This window comes from Oryctolagus cuniculus, chromosome 2 (assembly GCF_964237555.1).
Source record: "Oryctolagus cuniculus chromosome 2, mOryCun1.1, whole genome shotgun sequence".
Classification (NCBI taxonomy): Eukaryota; Metazoa; Chordata; class Mammalia; order Lagomorpha; family Leporidae; genus Oryctolagus; species Oryctolagus cuniculus.
This window is the reverse complement of record NC_091433.1, coordinates 11,504,471-11,521,951: the sequence shown is the minus strand read 5'-3', so window position 1 is coordinate 11,521,951 and position 17,481 is coordinate 11,504,471.

Below are 17,481 nucleotides of genomic sequence, written 5' to 3'. Positions count from 1 at the left end.
AATGGTATTGTCACTCACGGATCCCCCAGCCACTAAAGCAGAAGCCAGGGATGGAGTTGGGGTGATCCAAAAGATCTTGTCTAATGGAGTGAGTCCCGTTGATATTCGTGAGTGACAAAAAGTTTCTTAAAATGTTATGGCAGCAGAAATACTAGCAGTTTATACTGAAAAGCGTAGACCCCTATCCCCAACTCTACCCTATCTATGTCTCTATAACCCCATCTATAGGTAAGAAAGAAATGGATGAAACGACTCCGCTAATGTGCTACTTTTTATGGAAAAGGATGTTGGTTAGAAACAAAGTCATGAGTCTAGAAAGCAAAGCCTCTAGCCCAGAGGACAGAGCCTTGACCCAAACAGCATGATTCCCATGGAATCTATTGGAACTATTTGGATTTTTCTGGCTGGCTTGGACCACTTACTCTTGTGTTATTCCTTCCACATTCTCCCTCTTTGGGATTTTCTGTAAGTGATATCCTAGGTCTGTCTTACTATTGTGTTTTGGAAGGCAGTAACGTGTCCCTTGAGTTTCACAGGTTCCAGACGGAGAACTGGGTCTCAAGATGCATTGATTACACACAGAGTTTCACTCATCTGGATGTGTTCCCCAAAGTTCATGTGTCAGCAACTTAACCCCTGGCATAATAATGCTGAGTCATGACTCCTTTAAGAGGTGATTGGATCATGCAGGCTCAGCCTACATGAACAGATTATAGCTGTTGTTATTTTAGAAGTGGGTTAGCTACTGGAAGTGGTTCCTGACCACTTGCAGGCACACACTTTGTCACCCTCTGGCCTTCCAACATGGCACAACACAGCGAGAAAGCCCTCACAAGAGAACAGTGAGAAACAAATGTCTTATGTTTATAAATTACTCAGTCTAGGGATTCTGTTACAGCAGCACAAAAAGGACTAAGACATCTGGTTTAGATGATTTAAATGTTGAGACTTGAAATTTTCAAGCCAATAAAATTTAGATGAGTTTTTTTAAAATGTCTGTTGATACTGTGATGAACTGAGATATTTGAGAATGTTAGGAGCAGGTAGCTATTTTGTTATGAGATGGATATGAATTTTTGAAGCTAAAAAAGACATTGTAGTATACAGAATAATTCCCCACTCCCCAAAGATGCTCATATCCTAATATCCATAACCTGTGAATGTGTTGTGCTATAAGACAAGGAGCTTTAAGGTTCCAGGTAGAGTGAAGGTTGCTAACTAAATGTGGAACCCTGCTCACATCATATGTAAGTCCTCACACATTAAGTAAATCCATCTCTTCTTAGGTAGAGACTTAGATGTTAAAAGCTTAATTTTGAAATCTTTCAGAGGATATTTCATGATTTTGAGATGGAAATGAATTTCTTCAATAGAGAAAAAAATGAAATAAAACTCACAGTGAAACTAAGAAGTAAATATTGGAGGAAAGTGAAATAATAAATTCAAAATCTAAAAAAGAGAAACTTAAAAGAAAAAATGAAACAAAGAACAAGGAGATTTAAACAGAGATATGTCAGTAACCATATAAAATGTTAAAAATTAAGTACTGACTTACAGTTAAAAGACAAAGCCATCAGATTGGGTTAAAAGAAAAATTCAATCTGTGTTATTTTCAAGAGATATTCCATTTTTTTTTTTTTGACAGGCAAAGTGGATAGTGTGAGAGAGAGAGACAGAGAGAAAGGTCTTCCTTTTGCCGTTGGTTCACCCTCCAATGGTCACTGCAGCCGGTGTGCTGTGGCCAGCGCACCACGCTGATCCGAAACCAGGAGCCAGGTGCTTCTCCTGGTCTCCATGCGGGTGCAGGGCCCAAGCACTTGGGCCATCCTCCACTGCACTCCCTGGCCACAGCAGAGAGCTGGCCTGGAAGAGGGGCAACCGGGATAGAATCCGGCACCCCAACCAGGACTAGAACCCGGTGTGCCGGCGCCGCTAGGCGGAGGATTAGCCTACTGAGCTGCGGCGCCAGCAAGAGATATTCCTTAAATGTAATACAGAAAGGTTAAAGAATAGAGGTATAATATATAATCAATAAAAACAATGTAGACTTTTAGGTGAGTAATATTGCTAGATATAAAAAAAATGGATATTTAAGGATAAGAGTCTACCGGGAAAATATTTTTAAATGTAAATTTGTGGCCGGCGCCGCGGCTCACTAGGCTAATCCTCCGCTTTGCAGCACCGGCACACCAGGTTCTAGTGCCGGTCGGGGCGCCGGATTCTGCCCCGGTTGCCCCTCTTCCAGGCCAGCTCTCTGCTGTGGCCAGGGAGTACAGTGGAGGATGGCCCAAGTGCTTGGGCCCTGCACGCCATGGCAGACCAGGAGAAGCACCTGGCTCCTGCCATCGGATCAGCGCGGTGCGCCGGCCACAGCACACCGGCTGCAGTGACCGTTGGAGGGTGAATCAACGGCAAAAGGAAGCCCTTTCTCTCTGTCTCTCTCTCTCACACTATCCACTCTGCCTGTCAAAAATAAAAAAATAAAAATAAAAAATCTATAAAAAAGTAAATTTTCATAAAATAACATAGCTTCACAAAAGATCTCCGCGAGTGAGATCCCAGTGGAAAGAACAGGTCATCAAAGAAGGAGGTACCTTTCTCTGAAGGGAGAAGAGAACTTCCACTTTGACCATGGCCTTGTCTAAATATGATCAGAGTCGGTGAACCCAGGGGGCTTCCATAGCCTTGGCAGCTCATGACAAGAGCCTAGGGTGATTACTGAGGCCATAAACAAGAGTGTCAATTTGTTAAGTCAACAACAGGAGTCACTGTGCACTTACTCCTCATGGAGGATCTCTGTCCTTAATGTGCTGTACATTGAGATTTAATGCTATAACTAGTACTCCAACAATATTTTTCACTTTATGTTTCTATGTGTGTGCAAACTGTTGAAATCTTTACTTAATATATGCTAAACTGATCTTCTGTATATAAAAAGAATTGAAAATGAATCTTGATGTGAATGGAAGGGGGGAGGGAGAGGGAAAGGGGAGGGTTGCGGGTGGGAAGGAAGTTATGGGGGGGGGGAGCCATTGTAATCCATAAGCTGTACTTTGGAAATTTATATTCATTAAATAAAAGTTAAATATATATATATATATATATATAAAGCAAAAAGTGACCAAATTCAAAGTAGAAATGTGTGAGATAATCATAGTGAGAGATGATTTTGATAAAGTGTTCTCAGTAGTCAATGGACTATAGCACTGGAAACCACTAAGGGTCGATGTTGTGGCACAGTGGGTTAAACCATCATTTGTGGAACCAGCACCCCATATTGGAGCACCAGTTTGAGGCCCAGCCCCACTTCTGACCCGACTTCCTGCCAATGCGCCTGGGAAGGCAGTAGATGAGGCCAAAGCGCTTGCACCCCTGTCACACATGTGGGAGATTTAGACGGCGATCCCGGCTCCTGGCTTCAGGTTGGCCATTTGGGCAGTGTACCAGCAGGTTGAAGATTCTCTCTCTCTCTCTCTCTCTCTCTCTCTCTCTCCACCCCCCATCTTACCCTCTCCTTTTCCCTCTTTCTTTCCCTCTCCTTCTCTGTCGTGTTCTACTTTTCAAATAAATAAATCTTTTTGAAAAAATGAAGAAAATATAAGAGGTGAACATATATGGAATAGTGAACCTAATTGGCTTATATAAGGAAAGCACCCAGAAACTTCAGAAAACATATTATTTTAGGCGCCCATATAAGAATTGCCAACATTCTTTTTCTTGCAGAAAAAGTAATTTTATAAGTGAAAAGAGGACATGACCTTAGAGCCTATGGACACTAAAAGTAATGATATCATAAATTTACACTCAATTTTCAAACTTAGGTTAAATGAGTGATGTATTAGAGAACAATTTATCAAAGCTGATGCAACAAGAAATCATTTGAGCTGCCTACAGGTATTAAAGATATTGAAGTAATTAAACATTTTCATAAAGAAAGTTCTAGACCAACATGGTATCACTGGTGAACTCTTGCAACCACCTAAAAAATGACACCAATATTACATAAATTCTTCCAGAATGTAGACAAAGCAGGTACCCATCTCAAGTCATTTTATAAGGCCTCTACATCTCTGGTATTAAAACCTGATAAAGACATTACAAGGAAAAAATTAGAGGCCAATATCTCACATCAACAATAATGAAAAATATTAAAATACTTATAATTTCAGCAACACATAAAAATGATAACACATTATGATCATATGATCATAGTGCTTATTTCAGGAATATCGTTAATTTACTAGTCAAATATGAACAGTTTAATGATGTAAAGTGGATAAAATTCGCCTTCAAAACTTTTAGTAAAATATGACCAGAAGAGAATAGTTTAAATTTTATTTAGGGTACTTACAAAAAGAACTCCAGAAACATCTACTTAAATATATTCAAGTAATAATGAAATATAAAGAAATGAAATGTACAGATATTAGAAAGGAAGAAACAAAATCATTATTTACATATAACATTATTGTGTATATAGAAAAATCCTAAAAATACAGATAAGATAGAATTGTGTAAGCAAATTTAGTAAAGTCACTAGATAATAGCTTAATACAAAATCAATTTTATTTCTATATACTGACAAAACGTACTGGGAAACAAAATTTACAAAGACATCTTTTACTCCAGTATATAAAAAAATATGAAGAATGATCCTGAGAGTGAGGGAGTGAGATGCAAGACCCATAAGACTTATACACAGTAAACTACTAACTACAGCATTTTTTAAAGACCTGGAAAGTGGAAGACTAGGTCATGTCCACAGATTGAAATAAGTTGTAATGATCAATTCTCCTCAAGTTAATCATTGTAATTTAATAAATATCCCATTAGGATTGCCGTAAAAATTGACAAGCTGGTTTAAATATTTTTAATGGGAACATGGGGTCAAGAAAAGTCAAGACAATCTTGAAGAAGAACAAAGCTAGAGGATTTATGGCATCAATTATCACGACATGTCATGAAGCTACAGTAATTAAAAGAGTATAGTATTGACATAAAGACAAACAGGTCAACAGAAGGAAATGGGGAGTCCGAGAGTGAACAACACATAATGGGCACTTGATGTAAGGGCGTCCTTGTACTACAGTAGGGAAAATGGTCTTAGAATAAATGGTACTGGATTAATTGGACATCTACATGTGCCTGGACCCTACCTCACAAAATATATAAAAGTCAATTCCACACAGATTATAGATCTAAATATGTAAAGTAGAACAATCAGACTTTCAAAAGACAACATGGGAGAATGCCTTCATGACCCAGTGTAGGCAAATCTTTCTGAAATGGTACATTGGTCATAAAAGGAAAAAATCAATAAATTAGACAACACTCAAATTTAGAATGTATATTACCCAAAGACACAATTAACAAAATGAACAAATGAAGTAGGGAAAAATAGAAGCAATAAAGGACTCATTTTCAGAATATATTCTATGAATCAAAAAACGGAGGCTTGGCAATCTAATTCTTTTACATAGCTGAAAGATTAGGGAAAGCAATCTAGAAAGGGCCAAGAAACACATTAAGGGTCTGGTGCTGTGGCGCAATGGCTTAAGCCATCATTTGCAGTGCTGCCATAGCACATGGGCACCAGTTCAATTCTCAGCTGCTCCACTTCCGAGCCAGCTCCCTGCTAATGCACCTGGGAGAGCAGTAGAAGATGGCTGAAGTGCTCGGGCCTCTGCACTCATGTGGGAGACCCAGAGGAGCTGCTGGGTCCCAGCTTCAGCCTGGCCCACTCCTGGCCATTGTAGCCATTTGGGTAGTAAACCAGCAGATGGGGGATCTCTCTCTCTCTCTCTCTAACTCTGACTTTCAAATAAATCAATCTTTTTTTTTTTTTTTTTTGACAGGCGGAGTGGACAGTGAGAGAGAGACAGAGAGAAAGGTTTTCCTTTGCCATTGGTTCACCCTCCAATGGCCGCCGGCATGCTGCAGCCGGCACACCGCGCTGATCTGAAGGCAGGAGCCAGGTATTTATCCTGGTCTCCCATGGGGTGCAGGGCACAAGCACTTGGACCATCCTCCACTGCACTCCCTGGCCACAGCAGAGAGCTGGCCTGGAAGAGGGGCAACCGGGACAGAATCCGGCGCCCCGACCAGGACTAGAACCCGGTGTGCCGGCGCTGCAAGGTGGAGGATTAGCCTAGTGAGCCACGGCGCCGGCCTTAAATCAATGAATCTTTTAAAAATTTTTTGAAAGTTCCTCAACCTTATTAATTGTTAATTAATTAAATCCTTGATATTAAATGCCTACCATTAAAATATTAAAATGCCAATTGTTGAGGGTGTGACATAGTAGGAACTTTCAAAACCATTGCTTGCAGAGTATATTGTTAGACTTTGGAAAACTACCTGGTCAGTTAAATTATTTTATTAAATTATTGAATCATTTCTCCATAATAGAACTATATTTCCACACACTAAAAAAGACCTCAGCATTTCTTGCCATCCCTTTGGGAGTGATTTTTTCTCCTCCCTTGGGTTTAACCGGCTGACTTACATTGTTAGTGAACACAGCGTGAGCAGAGGCTTGAAATGTGCTCTTTCAGTTGAACAAACCTTCCTGGATCCAGCCCCTTGCCATAGGAGAGTGTGCCTTGAGGGGCCAAGAAGAATGAGACATCTGGAGCAGACCTGGGCCCCATACCCTGCTTGCAGCCAGGCCCAGCTGAGCCCAGCTTAAGTCAGCAACATCCCAGCCAAACCACGAGAAAGTGAGCAATAAATATTCACTGTTCGTGTTGCTCATTTTGATGCAGTTAATTGCATGCCATTATCCTAACAATAATTAGTTAACATGTGCTCTGATCTACCTAGTAAAACTCTACAACTATCTAATCCAGGACTCAGCAGTCCCACTGATAAATATGTGTGTGTGTGTGTGTGTGTGTGTATCCAATTGAAATTACACTAATACATACCAAAGGCGTAAGAATCTTCATTGGAGAATGGTCCATAATAACTCAAATACCCATCAACTCTAGAATGGATAAATATATAGTAATATACTCAAACAATAAAATACTACATAGCAACCAAAGGGGGAAGCCCCTGAGCACACTGGGGAGGGCTGTGTTTCTTGATCCTCTCAGGGTCATGTTGATGGGTTTACTTTGGGAAAATTCATGAAGGTCAACACTTATGGTGTGCACACTTCTCTGAGCAAGTTCTACAATAGTAAGATAAAATTTTTTGATATTTTCTTCTGTATTTTTTTACAGAAAAAAATGGAGAAATTGGTGGACTCAATTCTAGTCCATTCTCTTCCAGGAATTCAGTGTCCTCCAGTGTGAGATGAGTAAGGTCATTATTTGGGATGCAGGAAGCAATAATGGGAAAACTTTTTGACATGTATCCTCATAGGATCAAGAAAGCTGTAATAACATTTGACATACAGACTGACGCTCTCACCCTCTTTGGTCCTATGTCAGACAGTTTCAAGCCACTTCAAGTCCAGAGAGTGCCTCCAAGTTCAGGCTTCATGATGGGAAGAGACAGCGGCAAGCCCCTCACGTATGTTTTCACAAATAGTATATTGAAGTGTACATAGTTATTGCCCAGTTTTAATTAAAATAATTAACATGACTTAGGGAAGTGGCTAAGCATATCCCTACACAGAAACTGGATGGAACATAAGACAAGAGAAAAACAAGTCAATGGCAGAGTTAACGCTTCTCCAAGCACGATTTTCTTGGTCTGCCCCATCAAAAGACACAAATCATGAAGTCAACTAAAAAGCTCTCAAGTACCATAGCAAAGATGCTTTGTGGAATTATGTCATCTCGTTAGTAATGGATTTTGCCTAATGTGTAATGTGCCTCCGTAGACCACAATCCATGCCTTAAGCAGAGTGTGAAACCATCACAGTTAGTGAGACATGATGAATAGTGTTCTTTTCACTATTTTATTCTTTTTTATTTCTCTCTACATATTTTATAATGTATATAATATATTAATGTAGTAGTTTATGTACATGAATGTAAATACAGATATATTAGGAGTACATGTTTAAATGTTTTACTGCTAGGTTAACAATTGAAAACTACAACCTAATCAGTGATTCTCTTTGGAATGAAATTTGTCTATATAATAAAGAACATGGAGTTAAGGCTGAGTATTTCTTTTTTTTCTTTTTTTTTTTTTTTTGACAGGCAGAGTGGACAGTGAGAGAGAGAGACAGAGAGAAAGGTCTTCCTTTGCCGTTGGTTCACCCTCCAATGGCCGCCGCGGCCGGCGCGCTGCGGCCGGCGCACTGCGCTGATCCGATGGCAGGAGCCAGGAGCCAGGTGCTTTTCCTGGTCTCCCATGCGGGTGCAGGGCCCAAGCACTTGGACCATCCTCCACTGCACTCCCTGGCCACAGCAGAGAGCTGGCCTGGAAGAGGGGCAACCGGGACAGAACCGGCGCCCCGACCGGGACTAGAACCCGGTGTGCCGGTGTTGCAAGGCGGAGGATTAGCCTAGTGAGCCGTGGCGCCAGCCCCTGAGTATTTCTTAAATCCTTTCCTATTCTGGGGTTCTATGAGTCAGTTATTTTGTGTCTTGAAAGTAATTTCCTTGAATCTATAAAAAAAAATTCAGGCTAGAAAGTGGAAGGAGAATTAATATACAACACCAAATATGAGCCAAGCCTGGGGCTAGCAGCTTTGGGTACACAACTCATTCAATCAAAGCAGACCAACGAGGGAGACATTAGTGTTCCCATTTTCCAGATGAGTAAGCAGAGCCAGACATATAACTAACTTTCAAGTGTGGAAACAGTCCCAGACAGATCACACTGCGGAGCAGTTGGGAATTTTACACCAAAATCTAGCAGATTACAGCTTCCTACTCCTATTTGCATTCTGAAGCAGAACACGGGATTCAGGTTGGGGTTTTTATGTGACGTTCATGTGTATTCCTGTGAAATGGTCTGTTTTATTCTCCTATGGAGGAGCCAGAGGTGTTACCATTATCATTGTTAACTTCTTTTTTTTTTAGAGAGGAATTTTTTTAAAAGATTTATTTATTTATTTGAAAGTCAGAGTTAACACAGAGAGAGGAGAGGCAGAGAGAGAGAGAGAGAGAGAGAGAGAGAGGTCTTCCATTCGTTGGTTCATTCCCCAATTGGCCACAACAACCAGACCTGCGCCGATCTGAAGCCAGGAGACAGGAGCTTCTTCCAGGTCTCCCACATGGGTGCAGGGGCCCAAGGACCTGGTCCATCCTCTACTGCTTTCCCAGGCCGTAGCAGAGAGCTGGATCGGAAGTGGAGCAGCCGGGTCTTGAACAGGCGCCCATATGGGATGCCAGCATTTCAGGCCAGGCTGTTAACCCGCTGAGCCACAGTGCTGGCCCCCACTGTTAACTTCTATATCTCAAGTTTCTAGTACAGTGCCAGCTACAGAGTAGCAATCCATAAATATTTATGGAAAAGCAGACTGAATGAATGAATGAATAAAACGGTAGGACATATTCCATGCCAACTAAAAAGTCACTCTTCTGTTAATAGAGAAACTCTCCACCCTGAATTTTTATTTTGCCATAAAAAAATAAATCCAAAATGAGTCTTCCTTCAGATGTATAATGCACTGAATACGGAACCAAAACACGCATTTAAATCACTTATATCTAACTTTTTATTATGCCGCTGGGAATGGTGTTCTTTTTGCATTTGCAGTTAAAGGGTAGAACAGATGGTAGAAGTTTAGTTTCAAGTGATGGGCCCATTAAAATAACTTATGCTGTCGAGTGATTGTTCATTCTAAAGGCTTCATTCATTATGTCTGAGTTTGCAAGCTTCAAACTACTTGGGAAGGAAACAGGACTTCAGGAAATGTTTGCTAGATCAAAAGATTTGCTGGACTAGGACTTCATACTCACAAACTCTGAGCCTTGAAACAAAGAGGAAGAACTTGGTGGCTGCTTCTTTCCTTGGAGCACCCTCCCTGGAAATAATCTTTGCAGGAAGAGACCTGATGAAATAACACTCAGGGCAACAATGGAGGGCTCCCTTGAATGGCATAAGGTTTTTCCTTTTCTGTCTTCTGGGAGTGTGGCCTTGACTCAAGAATTTCATGGCTATAAAGACAAATGTAGAGACAGGATGAAGGAGGAGAAACCACAAATGTCAAATTCAGGGCCTAGAAGCCAGCTAGAAGAGCCCCTTTTGTCTGTTGTTGCGTCACAGAAGTTCACAGTAAGGGCTGGGACTCCTCCAGCCCTTTCCAACCACTGAACTATCTCAGGCTCTCCTCAGTTTGGATGGCCAAGAGGTGGAGTATGCCCTAGACTAGAAACAGGAACAGCCAGGTTCTATGTCAAGGAGTTAGAAGCCTCAGCTCATTTTAATTTCTTTAGTAACCCTGTCAGTGATATAATAAAATTGTTTTCATTTTGCATCTAACTCAACCAAACACACCCAAGTCATCAAGCCTATAAGTGATGTCTCAAGGATCCAAACCCAAGTTTATGTGACTCCAAAGTCTTCCCTTCCCCTCTGTTTCATACTCTTGGCTCTGTCACCATCCACAATAAACTTCTGGAAAATATCTAAGGTCAGATCCAGTTACAACACTCCATGATTATACTATGACATTACAAAAGTGACCTCAATGCCCTTTCCATCAACATCAACTGAATGCTGGGACATAGGCATGGCCACAAATGTCAAGGATCTGGTTACGGATCAGGTTCTATCATTGCCCACATTAGTCAGGGTCCCAGTAAGAATGAGAACAAAGCAGGTACTGTAGTTCACTGGGTTAAGCCACCACTTGAGTAGCCAGCTTCCCTATCAGAGTGCCTGGGATTGGGTCTTGCCTCTACTTCCAATCCAGCTTCCTAACAATGCTTGCCCTGATGGCAACAGATGATGGCTTAAGAACTTGGGTCCTTACAACCCTATGTGGTAGCCCCAGCTGTATTTCCGGCCTCCTACTTTCTTCCTAGCTGAGTAACAGCTATTGTGGGAATTTGGGGAGAAAACCGGATAATAAGGGTAATATCTGCAAAGGAGTAGGCAGGAATAGAGAAGCCAAGAGGACTGCTGGGTCTCCTGACAGTGAGGAGAGGTCCACTTCTCATTCCCAAAGGGCAACGGGAAGAAGCGGTTACCAGGGACCTGAGGAGAAAGTAGCTGTATGCAGAGAGAGGCCTGCCAGGAGCTGTGGTCTTCAGACAATCCCGGAGGGCTGGCATGAAGTCACACCTGCAGTTCCCTCTTCTGGAAGTTCACAGACTGAAAATTCAGAAACAGCTGCATCTTTGAGGGCCAAGTTAAAGGCTCCTAAGGACTGCTTTCTCCAACCTCATATATCCAATGAACATGAACCATCTGCTGTATACCAGACTTGGCTCAAGCACAGGGGTTACAGGAGTAATGGGTAAGACTAGAGCACTGGCCGGCGCCGCAGCTCAATAGGCTAATCCTCCGCCTGTGGTGCTGGCACACCTGGTTCTAGTCCTGGTCAGGGCACTGGATTCTGTCCCAGTTGCTCCTCTTCCAGTCCAGCTCTCTGCTGTGGCCCGGGAGTACAGTGGAGGATGGCCCAAGTCCTTGGGCCCTGCGCTCACATGGGAGACCAGGAGAAGCACCTGGCTCCTGCCTTCAGATAAGCATGGTGCACCGGCCGCAGCACGCCGGCCGCAGCAGACATTGGGGGGTGAACCAACGGAAAAGAAAGACCTTTCTGCCTGTCTTTCTCACTGTCCACTCTGCCTGTCAAAAAATAAGAAGAGACTAGAGCACTGATACATACAGCACAGGTATTTGTAGCACAGCCTGACGTGTGCAATGGGCATGATTCTAGAATACTTGAAAACTGATCTAAACAAAGCCTCCTGGAGAAGGGTGCACATTCCTTGAGTCTTGAAAGACAAAGAAGATAGTGTGACTTGAAGAAAGGACAGCAAAGTGTTCAAACCAAGACAGCAAAATGTGCATGGAGCAAATGCTGAGAACTAGTGTGGGTTCCAGGGCTCATGGGATACCAGAGGGGAGATATGCAATGAATGGGTGCAGTCAGAGTTGGGTATAGAAATGTGGCATCAGCCACCAGAATGAGAAAGACCACCATGGAGGAAGAGTAGAGGTAGAACAGGGAATACCTGCCGACCATGGTGCTTGAGAGATGCAGAGGAATGGCCTGGCACAGGTGCCCACATTGTAATCCCTGGGCCCTGTGACTGTGTTACCTTCTGTGCCAAAGCGGACTTTGCAAAAGTGAGTACAATAAGAATCTTGAAATGGAACTTCTTGTAAGCAAAAGTGGGAGGCAGAAAAGTGGGAGTTAGAGAGATCTGAAGGTGTTATTCTGATGGTTTTGAAGATGGAGAAAGGGTCTATGGAACAAGAAATGCCAAAGACCTCCAGATACTGGGAAAGCCAAGGAAACAATTCTTAGCTACAGTCTCCAGAAAGAAGCAGTCCTGCCACTATCTTCATTATATACATGTTTGTAATTTTTAAATTTAAATGTTAAGTAATTCATTTGAAAGGGGTCTCTATTTATTTGAAAGAAAGAGTTACAGAAAGGTGGAGACAAGAGAGAGAGAGAGAGAGAGAGTAAGGAAGAGAGAGAGAGAGCCATCTGCTGGTTCAGTCCCCAAATGGCTACAACAACCAGGGCTGGGCCACACTGCAGCCAGGATCCTGGAACTCCACTGGGGCCTCCCATGAGGGTGACAGGAGGCTGACCACTTGGGTAACCCTCTGCTGACTTCCCAGGCACGTCAGCAGGGAGCTGGATTGGCAGCAGAGCAGAATGGAGTGGAAACAGAGCCCATATCGTGTGCTAGCATTAGAGGTAGTGGCCCAACCCTCTGTGTTGTAGCACTACCACAGAGATCTCTTGTCTATTATTCGCTCCTTAAACACCTGCACCAGCTCAGCTCATGCCAGGCCAAAGCCAGGAGCCTGGAGCAAAGTGTCTCCCATGTGGTTGGCACAGACCTAGGAATATGTTCACACAAGATATTTTTTCATGGATTTATACAAGCATATAAATGTGCAGGGAAAGGTCTAGAATAATTTCTACAAAGCTGAAAGCAGCGATGATCTCTGGAGTAGGGGTCTTACCATCATAGATGAATAGCAACGATGGGTGCGGTTTCTTCTGCAATCTTAAGTGAAATTAATCCTTATTTGCCAGCATGATCTAAACACATCCAAATAAAAAAGTTCTTTGGGTACACAGATGTGTATGTAAAGGCTGAGACAAAAGATCTCACCAGGGGCCGGCACTGTGGCATAGTGGGTAAAGCTGCCACTTGCATCGCCAGCATCCCACGAGGTACCAGTTCAAGTCCTGGCTGCTCCACTTCTGATACAGCTCCCTGCTAATGTACCTGGGAAAGCATAGTGAGATGGCCCAATTGCTTGGGCCACTGCCACCCACACAGGAGACCAGGAAGGCACTCCTGGCTCCTGGCTGTGAACTGGCCCAGCTCTGGTTGTTGTGGCCATCTGGGGAGTGAATCAGCAGATGGAAGCTCTCTCTCTCTCACTGTCTCTCCCTCTCTCTCTCTCTGTAACTCTGCCTTTCAAATAAAATAAAATAAATCTTTTAAAAAATCTCACCAAAAAATAAGCCTATCACTTCTTCACATAGAGAAAGGTAACTGAGGAAGTCAGAGGAGAGGGGAGGGGGCTTTTGCCTGCGGTGTTACATGGCGACATTTTTCTCTGTACCTCAACACAAAGCAGTGAGGATAAACTAGCACAGAGAGACGAGGAGTGTGGGGAGCAACCCGGACTGGACTGAGTTACTGGAATTAAGACTTATTCTATGCATCTGCTCTCCCACAATATGGCGCTGGGAGAGGAGAAAACAGCTTCTACGCAGCTGCCTCTTGCCAACTTGAGTGATGACCTCCAGGAGCTGATCCTGCTCCTGATTGGAGGAGAGCAGCGTACTCGGCGTGTGGCCAGCCGAGTTGGGATTGGCGGAAGAGGACTATAAGGGAGGAGAGAGACAGCATGCACCAGGAACATCTAAGGGGAACATCTGAAGGAACACCTGTGCAGCCCCCGAGAGAGCCGGCTGGCGGTGTGCCGCTCCCCTGCGGAAGTGGGGAATGTGGCCAGGGGGAACTGCCCTTCCACGGAGGTGGAAGGGATAGTAGCCAACCCGGGAAGAACCAGCAGCAAACCCGGGGAGGGCCGAGCAGACAAAAGAACAGCGCAGGGTCCTGTGTCATTCCTCCACGAAGAGGGGGAGCGACAGAGGAGGTAACAGACAGTAATTCAGTTTCTGGGATTGGTCATTTTTAGCAAAATAAGATGGAAGTCTGTGAATGCAAAGTGGTGATGATTGGGTAGAGCTGTAGGGAGAGTGGGGAGGGTTGAAACTCCACAGGGGTGAAGAAAGAGAGGTCACTCGAGAGACACACAGTGCTGCCAGGCAACACTGGAAGCGGAGAAGAGCTCCAAGAACACGAACTCAAACATGCCCTGGTCCACGCAGGTGCGAGTGGTGGTGGGCGCTGAGGGAAGAAAGCTGTTTACATTCTGCTGGGTATGGGGTCTCCAGTTTTCCACACCAAGAACTACTCCGGGTCCTTTCTCTCTCATGGCCGTCTGTCATTAGCCAATTACCACACGCGTTGAATCCAGTTCTGAAATTTCACTTGTCCGTTTCCTTCCGTACTTGTAAAATTGGCCTTGTTGTGTTACACAGTGCATCTTACCTGGATTATTGCAACAGCCATCTCTTCAGCTCAATACGAAACCCAGAGTCAGTGTTTTAAAAAGTCAGTGGTAGGCAGGCATCTGGTCCAGCAGTTAAGATACTGGTATCCCTAATTGGAGCACGTGGGTTTATACTCAGTTCTACATACCGGCTCCAGCTTCCAGCTAAGGCAGACCCGGGGAAGCAGTGGTGATGGCTCACTAATTAGGTCCCAATCCCCCATGAGGACGATCAGGACAGAGGTCTGTCTCCCAGCTTCAGTTCCCCATCAATGGCCGACATTTGGAGAGTTACCCAGCAAACGGGAGCTTTCTCTTCATCCAGCTGCCTCTCTCTCTCTCTTTCTGTGTCCTTTACTCTGTCTTTCTGACTCAAATAAATTACAATAATTTTAAAAACAAAGGAAATGTGACGACATTCAAAAAACATCAGTTCCTTCCTGTTTCCTTAAGCACACTATCCAAACTCATCTTTCCCAGCCACACCTGCCAGCAAGGCCAGTCCTCACATGGCCTAACCATGCTGAGTACTTGCCGAGTCCTGAACACGCCTGTTCCAGGCTCTGGGTCTCTGCCCGGCCCTCTTCCCAGGCCTTCAAGGGTTAAACTCCTGCTCATCTTCCAGAGTTCATGCGAGATCCCATATCCTCCAAGTGTTCTTAGGCTGCCAAGTCTGAATAGACGTTTCCATTATCATCATGCTCCTCCCATCATAGCCCTATCATTCTAGATCGTAACCACACATCTCCCTGTGTGTCTCCTGCCATTAGATCTTGAGCATGATGAAGACAGGTGCTATGTCCTCCTTCCCAGTGGGTCCCCAGCACCTCACACCATGCCCAGAGAACATTCAGTAAATATTGATTAAATAGCACCGAAAGGCCTCTAAATCCTGAGCTTTTCCCATTAGACTTTCTTATCTGTAGCATAAAAATTTCAAAACATGACAGGCATATATTTGGGCAGGGGATTTATCATGACAAGCTAGTGAGTCAACCACTTAGTATCATTAAATAGGCAGCATTTATCCCTATGGCTTGAAAAGAGTCTATTTTGATGAAGGATGTGTTAGGTTTCTTAACATCAATGTCAAGTGATTTTTTTTAATTAACTCACAAGTACTGTCAGTGGGAAAGTCCACTGTTGATTATAAATGAGAATTAAGATATGAGAACTACTTCTTCCAGGATTTAAAAAATACTCTATGGCAATTACATAATCAAGGTAATCTTAGAATAAGGATTGTGCAGTGTCTAATCTGCTATAATCTTATTCAGTATATGTTTCATCTCTGACTTAATTTTCATCTCTAGAATTTGATTTTGGTCTTTTTCAAATCACTGCTATGTCTCTATTTTCATGTTCAGTCTTTTTTCTAAGTTCTTAGGCTTATGGAATACAGATGTAATAGATTTTAATTTTTGCTTTATTCTTTCATTTGTGTTATTTCTTGGTCAATGTCAATTGATGGATGTTTCTCCTAATTATTTTCATAATTAAGTATCTTGTGAATTATGGGATTTCCTCTTTGGCTGTCAGAAACAGACACTATACTCACACTGTACAAGTTCTGGACCCTATTCCCTCTAACCTTTTGGGGGTTCCTTCCTGGATCTTGACTAGTTTCTTCACAGGCATGCATAAACTACAGTCATGTGTTGCATAACAATGTTTTGGTCAATGACAGACCTCCAGTAAGACCAATGACACTCAGTAACATTGTAGGTGTTGTAACTTTATAGCAACTCAACACATTACTCATGAATTTGGGTTGACACTGGCATAAACAAACCTACTGTGCTTCCAGTCATATAAAAGTAGAGCTCTAATACTTGGTAATGTTAATAATTGTCCATGTTCTTGGCCTAGGTACCTCCTCTATTTTGCTTTTTAATTTTATTTTACAGTGTGATTCAACTTATTTTTAAAAAGCTTACTGTGAAACAGTATGTCCTATTACATGGCAGCAGTTTTATACAACTCAGTTTATGGGGTCTCGATCATATCAGCAGGTCAACTCACGGACAGCCTTTTGGCCTAGAGGTTAAAATGCCCGTGTCCTTTATTTAGAGTGCCCAAATTCAACTCCCAGCTCCAGCTCCCAAATCCAGCTTCCTGCCAACACCAACCTTGGGAGGTAGCAGATAATGGCTCAAGTATTTGGGTCGCTACCATCTATATGGGAAACCTGATTGAACTCCCAGACCCAGTTTCATCTCAGCTCAATGTAAGCTGTTCTGTGCACTTGAGAGTAAATCAGTGGACAGAATTTCCCTCTCTCCCTCCCTCCCTCCCTCCCCAGCTCCACCATCCCTCTCAAATAAATGTTAAAGAAAACAAGGGAGAAGGAGACTGTATCAAGCAATTACTATATACCATCCAGGTTTATCTAAGTAGACTCCATGATGCTCACACAGCAAAACTGCCTCAGGACACATTTCCCAACAAGGTCTCCGGCATGAAGCACACGTGACTGTGTGTGTTCACTGCAAGAGGCCTTCTGCAAACCTCTGCAGTGCTCTCTGTGCCACACATTCCCTGGATGCTCTGCCCTGCCCTGTGAACCTGAGTTGCCTTGTTTTCCCCTGACCCGCCACTCTGTCCCATCAACTCCTGGAGTCTCCTGGGCTCAGTCTGGCTTCCCACGTCCCATGCTGTGGTTGGAAATGTGAACCCATACTGGATGGTTCTATGGGAAAGCTTTATATCTGTCACCTAGGGCACTCTTTGGCCACCTCTCTGTTAGATTTCCTGTTCTCTGAATCTCATTTCTTCCTATTCCTAAGTCTTGGTTTAATTCTTTGTTTT